Source organism: Daktulosphaira vitifoliae, unplaced genomic scaffold (genome assembly GCF_025091365.1).
Source record: "Daktulosphaira vitifoliae isolate Bord-2020 unplaced genomic scaffold, ASM2509136v1 Scaffold_5, whole genome shotgun sequence".
Taxonomy (NCBI): Eukaryota; Metazoa; Arthropoda; class Insecta; order Hemiptera; family Phylloxeridae; genus Daktulosphaira; species Daktulosphaira vitifoliae.
The window spans coordinates 12,660,182-12,679,572 of NW_026099576.1; positions in this window are offsets into that span (position 1 = coordinate 12,660,182).

The window sequence follows — 19,391 nt, forward strand, 5'->3', positions numbered from 1 at the left end:
TACTATACTGCNAGGTCTAAGTCACTCCATATTGGTTAAGAATTACTGATCTTAGCGGTAGTAAAACAGTAGTAGTATTAGCATGATGGTTTTCTTTACTATACTGCTTTTCCTTTTGTAAGTGGAAAAGAGCTATAAAACTGACGATTGGTTTCTGGACATTTTGCGTGGTCCAAGACAAAAACTTATTTTACGTTGTTGAGTGAGCCATAATCTAATATGATGTGAGCAGAATATTGTAAATTGGTTTTTATACGTTTCAGCCATCGCTTCCAGTCTGTTTTTGACGTGTTTGGGGCGGCGATAAATCCGACATCGGTCGCTCGTGCGGTACTCGTTATTTATCCATACTCAGTACCCCATTAAATGACTTAAATGTATATTAAAACGACCGGACCGTAAAAATTCAGTGGTAAAAGGATGCGCGTGTGTTCGTATACACCAATGCATACTAGGCGTTAAAACTTTTTGATGGTCTTGGTCATGCTAAAACCGAATATTTTAGAGAAAAAAAAAACGGACCCAGAACAAAAATATCTAGAATTTAACGAGGACTTAACCGACCATTTAATAGCATAATGATATTTCGGATGCTTAGGTCCTTTTTAATAAATATAAACAGACCTATTAAGTCGGTATTAGGGGCGTTAAAATTCAAAATAATAGCAAATCTCTGAATGAACGGTTTTTATTATTATTCTATGGAACGAGAAAACGACGAAACCCTGTTTTGTAATAGCTATCCTCCTTTAGATGAAGGAATATTATTACTTCATAGTTAACGACAATATTTGTGATACCCTAGTTTGTGATAGACGTTTTTTTTTTATACTAAAAATATGACTCGTAAAGACAATGTTAGTACAAGACCTTTAAAAAAAGCTACATTTATGTTTTATGGACTGCTCGTCGAAGTATGTTTGATGGTAACATGTCTTCGGCTAGGTTACTCATCGATCATAAAAAAAATACATAAAATTATGTCTATAATTTTGGGAGAAAACTTTTCGTCGTCTGCAAATGGCTGATTTTATATGAACAACGATTGTATCGACTTACTGCTGCTAGGCAGTAAGAGAATAAACTAATACCACAACCGCATAAATCTCATTAAACAAAAAAATATACGAACTTCATAAGAAAATAATAGTGGTATTAGGCATTGAGTTATAGTGTGTTAGACATTTTATAAACTTGTACTACACCCAGAGAAAAACCTCGATCTATATAATAAATTCATTGTTCAATTTGATAAATATATCATTACTATTGAATCTATGATATATTTATCAATATGATGTATTTTTTTCTTGTCTTGAACAATAATTATTCATAAGAATAGTTATTTTGTTCGTATTAATAAAACATTATCATAAGCCCTTGATAAAATTTCTCTATCAAAATTAATTGAGGTTTTTCTTTGGGTGGNGTGTGTTAGACATTTTATAAACTTGTACTACATTCTAAGGAAGAAAATATTTTTCTTGGATTTTAACTCCTTAATTTAGTTGAACGGGCCTTGATCTAAAAATAATAAAGAAGTTTTTCAACAGTCTTAACTTAATAAAAAAGAAAAAATTGTTCATTTTTTTATTATACAAATGCTACTTGTATTAATTGTTTATTATTATAAATTTATAATGCTTATTTTCTCTATTGTACTCTTGTAAAACATGACTGAATAAAAAACGTTACTGTGTTATGGTAAACATATTTTAGTGTTTCATTTTGAATTATAATAAAGAAAACAATAACTTCTTTAACTAATAAAAAATGAAAAAAATTAAACGCTGAAAACTAACGCGCAGTAAAAGTAACAGCTACTAAACAACAAATAGTAATAATAACATCAAGCCAAGATTGAAAAATATGTTATAACAATTTTAATGCTAATAAATTAAACTATATATAGTTTTTCCTCTTAAATAATCTATATTTTACAAAATGCACATATTTAATAAACTTTTGTTAAACTAAGAAGTTAGTTATTATTTTTAAGATCGTAAAAATTATAAATGTTAAATGTTGCAGTTCATACATTGAATACTAATTGTTAAATTGAAAAACAAAATTATTTTATTTGTATTTTTATTTACACTTAGAATTTTAATCATTTAACTGTTCTAAGATATTTTATTAACTTTTATTATCTGTGAAAAATAAGTATATTTTTAATTTAAACTAAATGTCTTATTTTATAAATTTCCTATAATTTAATTTCATTAAATTTAATAAATATTAGTTCAATTGCATAATAAGACGTTTGATAAAAATATTCTTCCTATAATGGCAAAAATTTGAATACTAAACAAGCATTCAAGTCGTTATCACATTTATTGTTAACAATAATTTTATCCAAGCAGATATATATTAAAAAAAAAAAATCTAAATTACATTCAGAAAAAAAGATGACACGCGTGTTCATTTATTCTCGTAGAAAACATTAACATTTCCATGATTTATATGTATTTACCAAGTAAATGAAAAAGCTCGTTTCTTGTTTTTGGGCAATTCGTGACAAACCAAAACGAAAGATTAATTAGGAAGGTATGCGTTTCGCCCGAAGAATACTTGAACACTTTTGAAAACTAAAGTTGCATGGCTTCTTCGAGAGTCTCGATCTCTTAGCGTTGGATAGCAGAGTTTTTAGAAGCTTAATATTTATATGCCGAGGCTTGTCAAGAAAGAACGTCGCGTTCATTTCATATGATTGGTATTCTTGTCGCTAAAATTTAAACCTCGCGGTAAAATACGTCGAAATGTATTTTGTTGCTCAGCCACCGAAGCGACGGTGGTTTTTGTTAATTAAGTTGGAGTTGTCTTGCTTATACATACGTTTGTTATTAAAACGGTGGAAATCTCGAGTCGACAATTTGCGGGTGCTAAACTTTTACGACCTTAGTGTGCACCACAACAGCCTCGATTTAGGATGTGCTCGGATTTGCAATACGATAAACATATTGTCAAGAAAGCGCGGTCGTGTATCTCAGATTTTTATTTGAGTTTCCCTTTCTGCCCAATAACACGTCCAAAGCGAAACACAATTCTCAGAAGAACAGAATAATAAAAAAAAAAGAAAAACAATTGCGCTCAACTGCTGTAAACTTTGGTGACAATCTATAATTAAAATTTTAACCGTATGCTTTAAATGTGCATCAAGTTACCGCGATCCGAATGTCTACCGTTGTTGGAATTGGACCATCTCGCCGAAAAACAATACATTACCTTCGTTAAATATTTTAATAAATTTTGAGTAGAAGTAGTCACCGAGAGCAACACGCATACGCTACCGTATAGTAATTAAAGGCAGTTAACGCGATACTTGAGTGTTATTTAATGCTGTTATAATTTTCTCATCCCCATTTTGGGAAGAGGGGGCGAAGTACATGACGTTCGCGACACGGTCATAAATTACGCGCCACACAAGCACAAAACACCCCACACGTGTCGCAGGTAATAGACGACAGTGAACAAACTAGGAATTGGTGTGCGTGTCCATTCAGATCGTAGCACTGTGGGCTCTTATAATAATATGTATGAACGTTATACCATTTTTATCATTTCAGTGTATATTTAACCCATTTACATAGAGGGCGGCAATAGACTGGGGCGTATGTACCTGCTACCCCTGTAATATACACCCCGTCGTGTTTATATAAGTATGCGTACTACAATAATAAATTACATAGAAAAATAATCTATTGTGATATTTCTGTCGTCAAAACTAACATACACTAATTACACTTTTCTTGATTACATTTTAGTAGCTGTGAACAATTTTTTGAGCAATTATTCACCTGAGGAAAGCACAACAACAATAGTATTTATACACTACAATTTTATCAATTGATTTTAGATTAAATTTATTTTTATTTTTAAATAGAATGAAAAAAAAATGAATTTTCCTATTATTTTTCGACTGTAAATATTGTTAGTACATTTTGTGACTAAATTTGATGGATTTTGGACAATTGTCATTTGTGGTAAGCTAGTTGATATAAAAATTTATCATTAATTATGCTATTTGAAATTTAATTTAAATGTAAATTTTCAGGTCAGTAAATACAATTAGTATAATCAATGCTTAATAACACGAAAATCTAGTTATTTTTCTACAGTGAAAAAGTTATTTTTAATTTTAATTTTTCACTACCACTAAAACATTTATGAAAAATATTATTTATCGAACAAACTTTAATATATAAACGTAAAGCTGTTCAAATACTCGTATAATCCATATTTTTGACAATTATACCAATTCGATAGCCAAATTTTTAAATATATAAATTTCTATTAGTATTTTGATTTAAAGGAAACAATAACTGTGTGAAAAAAAATGTGAACCATAAATTCTAGTAATATGTCAAAACCGCACGAACATACAATCATTTAACTAACTAAAATTTTAAAATCAAGAAACTATGGTAATTGTTAGGAAAAAAGTTGATTTTTTCAGTGACAGTAAGAAAATTTATTATTATTTTAGAATTAGAACTTTTATTTTTATAATATAAACTTTACACGCAATTTTATTTTAATTTACCATCAGCTTAACTATATGTTTATTTAACTTGAAACTACTTCTTAATGTAATTATAATGTCAGTTAAGAGCTTATTCATTTTGAAAGTTTTTTTAACTTAATTAGATGTCATTTAACTGACCAAAACTTTTAAATTACAGAAAACAAAGCATTACAATAAATTACATCGGTATCCTTACGTTTTATGGAGTAAATTACATAAACCATACTATTGTTCGATGGGAGGAGCTTAACTAATAAGTATACTCATAAATATAGACAATAGATTACACTTAAGTATAACTATGAGACGTTAAATAGAAACCATGAAGGACGTTATAACAGTAAATTAAAAATAAGCACCAAATTATTTAAATCATTTAATTTTAAAAAGCGTTAATTATTAAAAAGTAATTTCTTTCAGCACTTTATTCTTAATTAAAAGAGCTGTTATATAAATTTTAAGAAATACATAATTTTAAACAACGATGCTAAAAATTTACACTTCATTTGCATTTTGTAATAACACAGTTTGTGATTATAATATACATATTACTTTTAAGATATTTTGAGGATTTAGTATTAAATTGTTTTTTAAGATTAGCAGAGATTAACAAAATATCATGGATGAAAATTTAAATTATTTTCTAAGAACATATTATTTAATCGTATCATAAATAACTTCGAATAAAAAATATGAACTTGGTGTTTTTTTTTATAATTCATTTAATGAACAAAAAACTTTTGTGAAGTACTTTGATATAGACAGTATCGCATTTATAAATATTACTAATTCCTTAGAGAAATATTTTTATTAAAAACTCTGAACCCTCTGTGAAGGAGTCTTGTAAAAGCTCACATTAAAAATATTTATATCAATCCATTATTGCTAGTTAGTTTAAATACATTATTTATTAGCAATTATATTCCATTATTTAGCTTTAAATACTCTTTAGAAAAAAAATTGCTCTCGAAATCACTGATTAAAGAGATTATACAATCTACATAGTTAAATTCTAAATCTATTAAATCTAATTAAATTAAATATTAATCTAAACATTTTTTTATTCTTCCTATAATCTGAGGCATATATATATATATACATATTTTTGAAATTCCAAAATGGAGGGGCTTGTGAGACTTACGTATACATTATTCTCTCAGTAATGAAACAAATGAAGGATCACATCGTATCATCGTACACAATTTATTATTACAATTTTCTCAGAATTGTTCGAATACTACACTTGTCATTTGTTATTGTTTTACCTTAATAATATGTATTAAAATTAAATAATTAATTTGTCAAGAAAATTTAAGAAATACCGAATTTTCGAGCGTAATAAATCACATTTTAAATTTATTATATTTGAATAAATAATCTGAATAATATTTTTATTTAAATTAGAAATATTTGCAAAATTACTTTAATGTAACACACAAATATAAATAGATAATAATTTTGCCTATTTTATGCGTTAATAAAATTATTTTCTGCTACGGTTTATCTGAATATATATTGTAAATTAACAAAATGTGTACTGAAATCCTTCGTTTTACAGTATACGAGTAAGAAGTGCAAACCGCAAATTTTTTGTTTAAGTGATATTCTTGTTAAAATTCTTTGCATTTTTACGGTTGATCTATTTGGTATGTTTAACACTTTTAAACCCACAAAGAATATAGGAGTAAACAATTGGAATAGATATAAATAACAAAATAAAAAACTGCCTATACACCCTTGTTTACATGTAAAACGATGTGATTCTATCTTAATAAAACATTTATTTAATTATTATGACATTAATTAAATAACAATTTAATTTTACTCGTTAAAGCTTCGCCGGTTTTATGCAATAAAATAAGATTAATGGCTGCATTATTGCACACCCACGTTGTAATTATTTTATCACGCTACTTCAAATCTGTAAATATGTCTTTAAAATTATGTCATTTATCTTGTAAGTAAAAAATATGGCATTCTCGACAGCTCATAACTGTTAATTTAATTTATTTTATGTTTTATTGTCCACCGGACATTTTAAATATTATATGCAATGACTAGTACATGAATTATTGTTATTATCATCAAACATAAATTGGCATTATACAGCGTTCCAAAAATAGTCTGTACATTTATTTTTACCATTTTTTCTTTTCAACGAGTGTATCGTAATTGGGCTATATTCTAATTGTATTGTTTACTTTAAAGATATCTAAAAAAATTCAACATTTGAACGATAAAGTCAAGACAATTTTAAATCTCGCGGGACAACGAGCGCTTCTAAATGTTATTGTGTATTGGCATCAGGGTAAATATTATTTTCTCTTAGTGAGGTAAGCACCCTAACGATTTCGAACCCTTTTATAAGTGAGTAAACCGTAACCGTATTACTCCCTAGGGAATGTGCAAATATTATATTCTTACTTCCACCCAGCACTATGTATCAACATATTGCAACAAAATGCGTAATTTATTTAAAGCTCACCCATCTTCAGAAAATAAAAATAACAATAACAAATTACTTTCTTAAGAAGTTATAAATTGAGTCTGCTATTTGTTTCAACTTTTAATATTTAATCAATTTAAGTAACAGAAATGAATACGATCGTCGTTTTAATAGAAATCCTTTAGTAAAATTAAGTTTTGATATTTATTATGTGCGTGATAATATTTTAATATCCGTACGCAAACTTGCTGAATAGCTACACTTCCCGCTTAAATAATAGAAATACCCGCAACTGTAAAAAAATAAAATAAGAACTAAAAACTTTGTCGGTTTTAGATAAATTATAAAAAGGAAAAAAGTTCATTCGGTTGTTCGGAAATACTAGTAGTACAATTCCAACAAACTTAACGCGCTTTACCATATTTGAAAGCTATCTAAAATTTGCCTACTCCGTAGATATATACCACTCGTATTAGTTTCCTTTTAAATGTCGTGACGGTATTACTATTAATAAGAAAAGTACGATAAACGACTATTTTCACAAGTAAACCCGTTTGAAAGACGTGAATACGCTCAAGTTAAATGCCAGAAAGATATTTACATAGACATGTCTGTTAATGTAATGCATCTTTAGTCAATTTTTTTATTGAGAAAGTAATATTTATAGAATATAAACAAAAAAAATGTCTACATTTACTTTAGAGNATTGAGAAAGTAATATTTATAGAAAATAAAAAAAAATGTCTACATTGACTTTAGAATAAACCATAATAGTAATGCACACTTTACTAGGAATAGTATGCCGTGTTGATACTTTATTCCAAAAACTAATTTAATTTTTTCATATAATTAAAATATTATTCTACAAGAATATTTTCACCAGAAGTTTTCTGTAACATGAATTTCGGGGTTACATTTTTGTAAAAATCATATTTAACATCACGCTATAATCCAATTAGTCAAGTAAAAACTAGACTGTTGACATTTTAACTTGCAAATAATTGTATTTTTAATTTTTTTAGTAAATAAAAAAAAAAATATTAACACTTCAATATGCACAAAAGTAAATTTATACAATTATTCAATAAAAACACGAGAAAATTCTTCTTTTCATTCATCTTTAATCTTGTTAAGACGTTAGTTTTTATAATTTTCACTTACGGTATATTGAATAAACTATCTGGATCATTTGTTGGTTAAGCAATACGGACAAGTAAAAAATGATGAATATAAAATTTTTAATAAACTATTTNATTTTCACTTACGGTATATTGAATAAACTATTCATCTAAAAAATGTTTTTAATGAGTGTTATTTGTAGAATTTTAAAATTATTTATTACAAAAAATAAGCAAAATATTTGTTTTGCATTTACCGAGAGTAACCTGAAATTCCTATGGTACAATTTATACAACGTACTTAACAGAATAACTATAAACTATTTATTTTCGACCCTATAACATACTTTTATTCGTTCTCCAATAAGTTATGTGTTATACAAGAGATTTAAAACAATATAAAACCTTTGATTTGTTCATACCTTACGTAACATTTATAACACAACACATTATAAGAGCTATAAATTTGTCTACTCCTACGAAACTATTTATTTCATTTTTGTTTCAACATAATACTTTAGTTCTATCGTTACTATAAAAATAAATTCTCATATTTTACGTTTTGTAGTTATGTTTCTTAGAATCACGACCACGACCACAAAATATGAATTGTTGATACTTAAATAAACAAAATATCATTGTTATATGTCTACTTTACTTAAATGTGTCTGTAGTACCNTATATGTCTACTTTACTTAAATGTGACTGTAGTACCAGGTCACTACCCGGCAAATTCACAAAACTCATTAAGATAAAGTAAATATCAAGGAAGTAATTAATGGGTATTCCACTTTTTGAAAAGTAACTTACATAATAATGAATATATTTATTTGTGCATGGAAGAGAAGTAATGAAAAGGATAAGGCCTTTTCGGAAAATGGTCTAGACCACATATGTATATACTTTATATTTTTTGTAAAATAATATAGATTTTAGAATAAAATTGATTTTTAANAAATAATATAGATTTTAGAATAAAATTGATTTTATTAATATCTAAAACGTAATTTTTCAACTTATTTTATAGTAGTAGTATTTCTACAATATTATGTATTACTGTTTTATCTAAATAACATTAAAAATTCTTGGTAAATATTATTCAAAATTAAATAATAATAATTGAAAAAATAAAATCGATGATAATTAAAATTTTAAGTGCACTTTATACTTAGAGTAAATTAAGTATTGAAAAATTGATAATGAACGTTATTTATAATATAAATCAAGTTAGTAAATTAAAGAAATTTTCATGTAGAATTATAANCAAGTTAGTAAATTAAAGAAATTTTCTTGTAGAATTATAATTGTGTTTTATTCGATACCAGTTTACCTGTTATTTTAATATAGTAAATATAGTATTTCTCGTTGTGGTAACTTTTTTTTTTATTATAAAAATGATAATGTTTTAAGCTGCAATAAACCGTTCTAAACAGAGAAGCTTATTACAGCTTCTCATATAAAAAAAAGTACAAAAGCAAAAGATAATCAAGAATTTAAATCAAATAAAACTTTCATAAAATCCTATTAAAATAAAAGTAATTTTAAGTATTAAGAACATTGAACATTGTCTAACGTCCGTATAAGATTTACGGTTGAAATAAAATTTATAACTGATACATAAAAAGTAAAGATAACTATCTAGAACTAAAACTCGAGTTTTATATACCAACTGTTTAGATTATATAATATGATATCAATAATAAAGACATCATTAATTTTTCACCTAACAATATATTTAAGTTTCGTTTGTAAAAGGGTAATAAGTTGTATATTTAAGATAAAAGAGAGAACCTTTATTTAAAACTAAACCCAATCGCTTTTACACTTTTTATGTGAATTACATTAATGCCGGAAATGTTGATACTCGTTAAAGAAAAGGACATTTGGAACTTAAAATTATTAATTGGTCGCCTTTGTCGACCAAAAATCCTTCCAAGTAATATATTATTGAGAATGTTCATTTAATTTTCTCCTGCATTTTCTTGGTAATGAATTAGTGAACATGTCAGAGTAAGTGTGTATTTATGTCGAATTTTATTCGATTGATAGGTATTTTATTGAATATTTTATGAACTAAAAACAGTATCAAATAATATTGGGATACAGTAATATTTAAAGTAGCAAATTTTAGTATAAACTTATCTTTAGTCATAGCTTTATGACAAAACTTATTCACGAGGAAGAAAGTTTTATTTATTACGACTCCCTGACAGTTACTGATTATTAGACAGTTTGTGTTATGGATAGTGTACTTAATTACAAACATACTGTATATCACATGAAAATTAGTTAAGTGACCGTTATTGATAACACAACTTTCTTAGGAAATGTCAAAATTTTAGTGCGTTACACTGTCAGGTTTTCTAGAACGTTGTTGCTCAATATTTGCTTATTGTAACTTGTTCTAACTTTATTATTTGGTAATTTCATTGATGTTTCATTAATCGACAAGAGCTATTCAATCATGAAAAATTTAACTATAAATGATAAAAATAAAAACTAAGAAATGCACCCAAGGTAATATATGTACAAACATAATGATATTGCCCCTCGCAATCTTTAATATATGTAAAACATGTCGCATTATACTGTAGGATATGCGAATTACATTTCTACACTTTATTTAAACGCAAAATAGATTTAAGAAAAAATGAAATAAAAATCGAGTTTAAAAAAGGCCGAATTTCCACGTAACCCATTACACATTTTATTGCTATAAAGGGAACAGAAGGTTATCGCAACCATCATAACCCATTTTTGTTATTGCCAAAGAGTTTTCTTTATTTTTTTTTATTACACTTCATTTTCATTCTCTCGCCTCGTTGTTTCAGTTTTTTGCTGTGCTTCTTTAGAATTACGATGTCATAATAATATTTAACGTTTATGATGCGATTTGTCGCAGCAATAATGAAAACAAAGTCACAGCACGTCGTCTGCATTGTCTTTTCTTTCGCGACTTTGGATCTAACTCTTACCCAATAATACCGAGTATCATCTAAAAGATTACTATNACCGAGTATCGTCTAAAAGATTACTATTATTGTGCTTTTATTTTTCCCAAAATATAAACGGGTTGTTCCTCTTGCTGTCAACAAAATTCGAAAACGTGAGAACACCCTGTTGACTGACGGCTGTACGAAAATCACACTCTCACGCCAATTGTAGTGTGTCCATAACATCTTGAACCAAACAAAAGTTTTATAACGGAAGCGGCATACTATGGATCTTAAAGGAATTGTACTGTGCAATGTTCATATAATATGTAACAATATTATAACGTCTCTTAGATGGACGGTAAGAGTATTCCTACCCTCCGGAAAGTATTCACGGCGCGGAGCGTATAAAGAATACACAAGCACATGTTCGAGTTCCCACACAAAAGTGTTACCATAAAAGAGTAAACGAAGGGTAAGCCAAAATTGCGAGCTCCTCTAAACGTGTCTTAACTTATAAACGCGGATTTCGTTCAAGGGCGTCGCGTCGGTTGGTTGCACAAATTGTGGCCTAAGGATAGGATAAAGAAAAAAAACAGCATAACAGTGGCTGGAGAAAGTGGAAGTGAGTATATCGAGTTAAATAATTTACTTAAAGGGAGTTACGGGTAATTGAGGGCTCGAAGAAAATGACTGCGTGCGTCAAGATGGCAATATTAACAATATTGCCGTTTTTTGAGAAGCTTTTAGGAGCACTGCAGAATTTCTATGAAACAGCAAGTAAGGCTCATGTTAGTAGGCACGTGTTCATGAAGGAGTAAATACGAAAAAAAGGGGAAAAAATGTACTTATAAACAACTCCCTGATGAATAGTACCGATGGAAAATAGCCTCTGGCAGGATTAGGGTGCGTACGATTAATGATATAGCCCCCAGTGTTTAATAGATTCAAGGGTCGGGCTAAAAATGTATAAATTATATTGTAAAGTTTATGTGTGTGTGTTTTAACCGTTCTTAGTATAAAAAATTAAAAAGAGGTATACGATTAAAAAAATAAACGACATTATTAAATAAGGTTAAATCAATTAAAGAAATTTTCTAACGAGCAACTTTGAAATTGTATTTTATAAATTTAACTATATTTTTACATAATTCAATATAGAATTCATAAAAAATTCCGACTATTTAAATATAGTGTGTATACAAAATGATCCACTAATTATGTCTCATATATCATATTTTAATATTATCGCCAAAAGTACAATTTTTTTCTTTTCAGAAGTTATGAATACCCTATTCAATTTAATTAATATGAAAAAATATATTTCTTTCTCTTTAAAATTATATTACCTTAATTTTTTTAAATTAAAGCATACATGTTTAACAAAATAAATAAGAAAATTATCGAAATTAGAAATAACTAGTCGATAACAACTTTCCAGTCATTATTTTAAAATATTTAAGTATGATAAATAATATTTGAAGAGCAGGTCTGTTTATATTTATCTCTAAGCATTTCTGTCTTGCTCATCCCCTCCTGACTTTATGTAAAAATACTTAAATATTTTAAAATAATGACTTGAAAAATGTAATCGACCGACCAGTCATTTTATAAGTTTTATAATTTTCTTATTTAATTAGCTAAACATGTATGCTTCCATTTATAAAAATAAAGTTGATACAATTTTAAAGTGAAAAAGAAGGTATTCAACCTTATTTTTTTGTGTTGAATAAAATAGGTAGGATACAATAACTTCTGAAAAGAAAAAATTACATTTTTGAAGATAATGCGAGAGACATACTTAGCAGAATACCTTTTATTTGTCTTTGAATAAAAAAAGCTTTATTTTATATGAATATTCCACTAAGTAAAGTCAATAATTTTGAGACATTTACCTTTCCTATTTATCAACATAGTTTTCATTTTCCATAATTTATATTGAATATTACACATGATATTCGTGTTAACATATTAGCATAGAATATTTTATAGTACTCCTATTGGTCCATCGGAATGTAAATAATTCTCTACATTTATAGACACAACTATCAATCCTCATTTTAACGAACGATAAGGAATGAATAGCATAAGCTTATTCGAGTGTAAAAAGTTGTTTATGGCTGATATGTACGTTTAATATTAATAAAATATCTATGATGCTAAATATGCCTACAACCACAACGAAAAATGTCTTTATTTTCAGAATTTCAATTTTTATTTTATTCCATAAACATTAATCAAAATTGTGTACGGTAAATTTTATGTTTCCACTTTCTACCCAAATCTCTTTATTCTAACTTAAAGCTTTAAATATGTTGGCTATGTATTTGTTTCAAATGAGTAATACATTTTTTAATTGTAAATTTTCTAATATCCAATTAATAATTTCGCTTTGAAATCAATACTAATTCTATAATAAAACTAAGTTATAAAATTATCTTTTTGGTATATAAAATTTATATAATCCAGTTTTATCTAAGGCCAATGTAAAAAAAAAAAACTATATTCGACAAAAATGCACAAAAAGTAAAGACAAGTATCCCATTCTTTTTAAGTTTATCTAGTCAAATATTTTTAAAAAATTAGATAAAATTTTTGTAGCTAAATGAGTACTTGTACTCAATTTTTCATTGGCGCATCGAAATTATTTGCAAAAAAAGACTAAAAACTAGCTATTTTGAAATTTAAAAAAAATAATTATTATTGATAAATAGTAAAAAATTACTTTAATGTAGTCTAAAACTGCAAAAATTATTTGAAAAAAAAAATTCAATAAATGAATAATGGGATAAAAAATTATGAGTATTGTTAGTTAGATCTGAGATACTCTGTTTATAAGAAATATAGCTTTACAAAAATAAACTTATTGATTTTATCTTAGTGTAATCTGAGAATAATATTTACTATTTTTGTGAACATTACACGTGCTGAAATCGAGTACTTTGCATTAGATTCAAATTACATGATGGAACATTAACTATAAGTCCAGTGTTTGGGGGAAATAAAGTTTTGTGAAAAGGGTCCATTTCTCCGCATTTAGGGTGTCGCAGTAGTGATTTACATTAAATCTTATTAAAAAAATCTATAAACGTATTACAGTACTCTTAAATGTAAACTATAACATTGTAAATGCACTCAAAGCTCATGCAACAACTCTAAACGAAAAACGATTTGCAATCAAGTGTAATAATATTGAAAATGTAATGTGGTTTTGTTCAACGCCATGCACCAATGGTATAATATTTTATATTATATAATTATAACAATGCAAGATAATATTTTGAATAATGTTAAAGTATACAAGTTAACATAGTGAAATAAAGTTTTTGTATTTTAGTAAATTAATAGCTTATATTTTAAACTAAAAGTAATCTTTCTTCATTTAATATTAATCTATATTTAAATTGTTTTGAATAATTATAATAAAATATGATTAAACTGTATATCAAATAAAAAGCTTAATGTATTATTTGATTTCTTTCAAAGATTTCCAATAAAAGTAAAAAACGTTAAAAATTATTTATGTTATAGAAAAATAACCTGACGCAATTAAGCATTTATTAAATACCAAGATAAGGTTAATAACATAACTAAAACTCGAATATATAGATTACTGGAATCATAATTGTATTCTTTAAATAAACTTTAAATTTAAACTCAAAATTAAATGTTAATAAGCGTTACTACAACGTTAGCAGTTATTTAAACTCAAGTTAACATAAGAATATTTACGAAGTCTGCATTTGATAAAATATATTTTACTAATAATAATTATATATTTTACTGCTAATTTAAAATTATCAATATTGTGATGACACTTCTTCCAATTGTAAGTTTTCTGATATTGTTACAACATATAAAAAAACAATAAAATATAATTTACACAAAGTTAGGCATATTTAATATATCTAGTAGCAGTAGTAGTATTGTAAAGTGTTGGAACTTTCCATATTTTGATTAACCGTTGTAATGAAATGGATAGGTATAATTAATTTTTGAAGAGCAAAAATGACAACAAAATGAAAACTGTTTTAATCATTAGATATAAAAATNAACAAAATGAAAACTGTTTTAATCATTAAATATAAAAATATTTTTCAAAAATTAATTTTTGCACTGATTTAAAATAAAATTTCTATAAACTTTAGTTTTTAAAATAATAATTTATTACTAAAAAATGAATAATTTTTCAGATCAATTTTTTTTAAATAAATAAATGTTATCAATTTATTTATTAAATTTTTATTTTTGATATCTTAAAAATGTCTGTGAAAAATAATGGTATAAATATTACGTTTATACTATTTTTGTCCATTGAAGTTGATTTTTACAAACATGTATAAAAAATAAGTTGAAATTTTTACAATAACATTTTTTTAAGTTCAACTTTGAAGTTTGAAGTTGATATCATTAAAAAATGAATTTTGGTATAATTTGTTATTGTTTAAATTGAAATTTGGCTAGGAGCTTGTAAAATTACTATTAACAATAACATAGGTGAAAAGTTCAACATTTCCTTTAATTTCCTAGTATATCTGTCGTAATAAAAAAGTTTTATCAAAGTTTGACTTTGTAAATGTTCTGATTATAACTTGAGTAAAAATAAATGCTGTAGTAATAACGTCTACAAGCGTTTAAATTTTAAAGTTTTAAAAGAATTTCAATAAAGTTACAGTAATCGATATGTCCGAGTTTTAGTTATGTTATTAACCTTATCTTGATATTTAATATATATGTAATTGTACTAAACTTATTTTCTATTAATTAAATAATTTTAAAATGTTTTTTTTCTTTTGTAGCAAATCTTTGAAAGAGTTCAAATATAACATTAAGCATTTTTCTTGGAGTAAAGTTGCATCATATTTTATTATAATTACTTAAAACAATATAAATACTGATACATACATATAATCCTTAGGACAGTCAAATATTAAATAACTGAACCACAATAAGGATTTATAAATAGTTATTTATATATACCAATAACACTTTTTCCTTCTTAACTTTTAAAAGTGTTGCGCCTTTTAGATATAACTTTGAGTTCAATCACATCGAATCGTTTTATAATATAATGTATTTATATATTCAAAAGTTTTTAAAATATTTCATAATAATGAATACATAAATAAACGTTTGTTTTGTTTTCACATAACCCTGTATAGTAAATCAATTGCAGGCTAGAATAATTAAATAAAGTAACTAGGGCTTATATTTAAAACAAATAAAAATATTTTTAACTAAGGTGTGCTGTTGAAATTTTTGTAGGCTGAGTCATGCAATATCTACTTATGCGCATAGAGCAACGAATCTCCTTCATCTCTTTCTCATCTTTCAGCGAGTATAAAATACTTAATTGACTGTTTATTTCGAGAAAAATATATTTGTCACTAGTGAAATTTTCATAAACATTNCAATATCGATTGATTTTATATGATCCCTTTTGGGAATCATAAAAAAGTTCCTATCATTGTTAACAAGTTATGTGTTAATGATTTCATACGTAACGTTTACAGAAAAATCGAAGGCAATTTTCTAAGATATATTCAGCTTATGAATGTGTTGACACTTTCATGGATTGTCATATTATTTGAAAAGCTTGATGATTTATCCATATTTGCAGTTGATTGCTGACGTTTCGGACTCATTGCAGAGTCTACCTTCAGAGCGATAGTTACTGCTCGGTGGCTGAAACTATACTGGCGGCTTATCTTGTTATCAGTCTGTTTTTATACGTTAGTTGTTTATCATATCAGTTGTTTACCATATCGGTTGTTTATCATATCTGTTTATGACTTATGTTGTTTACGGTATCTTGTTTTTGCTGATGTTTTTGTTGACGACTTTGTTTTTCATTATTGTTGTTTTTGACATTCTTGGCATTTTGGTCTTCCTTTTCTGCACCGACAGTTTTCCATTACGTTGATAGTAACTTTTTCTTGTATTGAACTGTTTTCAGTGTTGTTAGTTGAACTTTCATGAATTGTCATATTATTGTCATAATTTGAAAAGCTTGATGATTTATTCATGTTTGCAGTTGATTGCTGACGTTTTGGACTCATTGCAGAGTCCATCTTCGAAGCGATATTTACTACTCGGTGACTGAAACTATACTGCGATAATAAAGTAAAAATACTAAACAAAGAAACTCATTTTGGTAAACGAATGTACAAAGAGGCAAAAAGAAAATCAACTAACAACACTGAAAACAGTTCAATACAAGAAAAAGTTACTATCAACGTAATGGAAAACTGTCGGTGCAGAAAAGGAAGACCAAAATGCCAAGAATGTCAAAAACAACAATAATGAAAAACAAAGTCGTCAACAAAAACATCAGCAAAAACAAGATACCGTAAACAACATAAGTCATAAACAGATATGATAAACAACCGATATGGTAAACAACTGATATGGTAAACAACTGATATGATAAACAACCGATATGGTAAACAACTGATATGGTAAACAACTGATATGATAAACAACCAACGTATAAAAACAGACTGATAACAAGATAAGCCGCCAGTATAGTTTCAGCCACCGAGCAGTAACTATCGCTCTGAAGGTAGACTCTGCAATGAGTCCGAAACGTCAGCAATCAACTGCAAATATGGATAAATCATCAAGCTTTTCAAATAATATGACAATCCATGAAAGTGTCAACACATTCATAAGCTGAATATATCTTAGAAAATTGCCTTCGATTTTTCTGTAAACGTTACGTATGAAATCATTAACACATAACTTGTTAACAATGATAGGAACTTTTTTATGATTCCCAAAAGGGATCATATAAAATCAATCGATATTGATTCGATCGATTTATGTAAGTTTTACGAAAAAAAATTGGTATTGTTGAAATACAAGCAATAATTTATGTGGAAAACTTATTACATACATTTGTTAGAAAAATTTCTAGTGACATACGAGGAACTCATTAAGAGTACTATACGACATTGTATAGTGAAAAAATTTGTTATTACGATATTGAAATTGATATTTCTGGACTTTATAATGTTGTTATAGAAAGGAAAACATTTACTAGAAAATCCTGCGAGATAGTATCAGATTCCATTGGTCGTGAAAAAGTTAGATGATATTTGAGAAAATATCAACAATAGAATATCCTCCTTGCATAAGAAAATTTTTATGTTGTGTAATCATAGGTACGTGAAATCCTTACAAATTCTTAAAAAAAAACTCGACCGATAAGTCAATTAACTTACTAAATACGGAAAAGATATTCAAAAAACTGAAATGATTTTGGTTTTTGTTCAAAAATAATGTGTATTTTGGCATAATACGGATCAACACACATGCATCTTTATAAATGCATAAATTTAATTTATACATTCGATCGTATCAATTTAAATCAAAATAATGTCCGATATTTAAGAGAAAGAAATAATAAAATTATGTATAGTGTAATATATTACACTTTAATACTTAGACAAGAGGATGAGTGCGGCTGGAAAATGACTAGTAATAAAATAACTTGTTAGTCCCATGTCTTACCTTCGGCCATCCCTATAAAATGTTAATAACTTCCAAAATATTGGTCCAAAAGTTGTTATGAAACAGTTTTTTTCTTTTTTTACACAATTCTAATATGCCGGTGACGGATTAATGTACCTTAGAGATATTTGTATAGTTAATAAAAAACATTGTGATAATCATCACGGTTCTAATGAATGACATATAACAATATATTACTCTGACATATCTTGAAATAAAATTTATTTATGATTTTTTCTTTGGTAAATATGGTATTGTTTATGTATGGTATTGGCTGATTTTTTCTTTAAATTCTATCTCGGAAAACATTTTACAGAAAAATCACCATCTCCCCCATATCTTGACAGGTGATTTTAAGACTACATATGGGGCAGTAACCTGTGATGAATATCCATTTGGGGTTCGGGCGTCATTTTATGGCTATTTACCTCTACCACCAAACCAACATTTCATTAATAATATTAATAAAATAAAAAAGAAGCCGACGATTGTAAACTTTGTTTCTATAAACTTATTGTAACATCTTGGATAGTATAAAAAATATTCTATAATTAACTTATTTTTCTTAATTGTACGTATTGAAAACTGAAATCAATTAACAATTTAATTAAACTTGAAAAAATGTATAATAGCTCATTTATTTGAAATAGTATAAAAAAACATGTACAAGAAAAAATAATTCAGTCTGTTTTGCTAGTCTTCAGTTAATTTTCATAATTAATGTCGCTTTATTGCGTGTAGTGGGATCCTTTGAAGAGACCAAGTATTTTACACTCGAACGATAGCAACTCTAAAGGTAATTATTATTATTTTTTTTTTATTTTAGTGGTTGATTTTTATGTTTAATCAAATCAAAA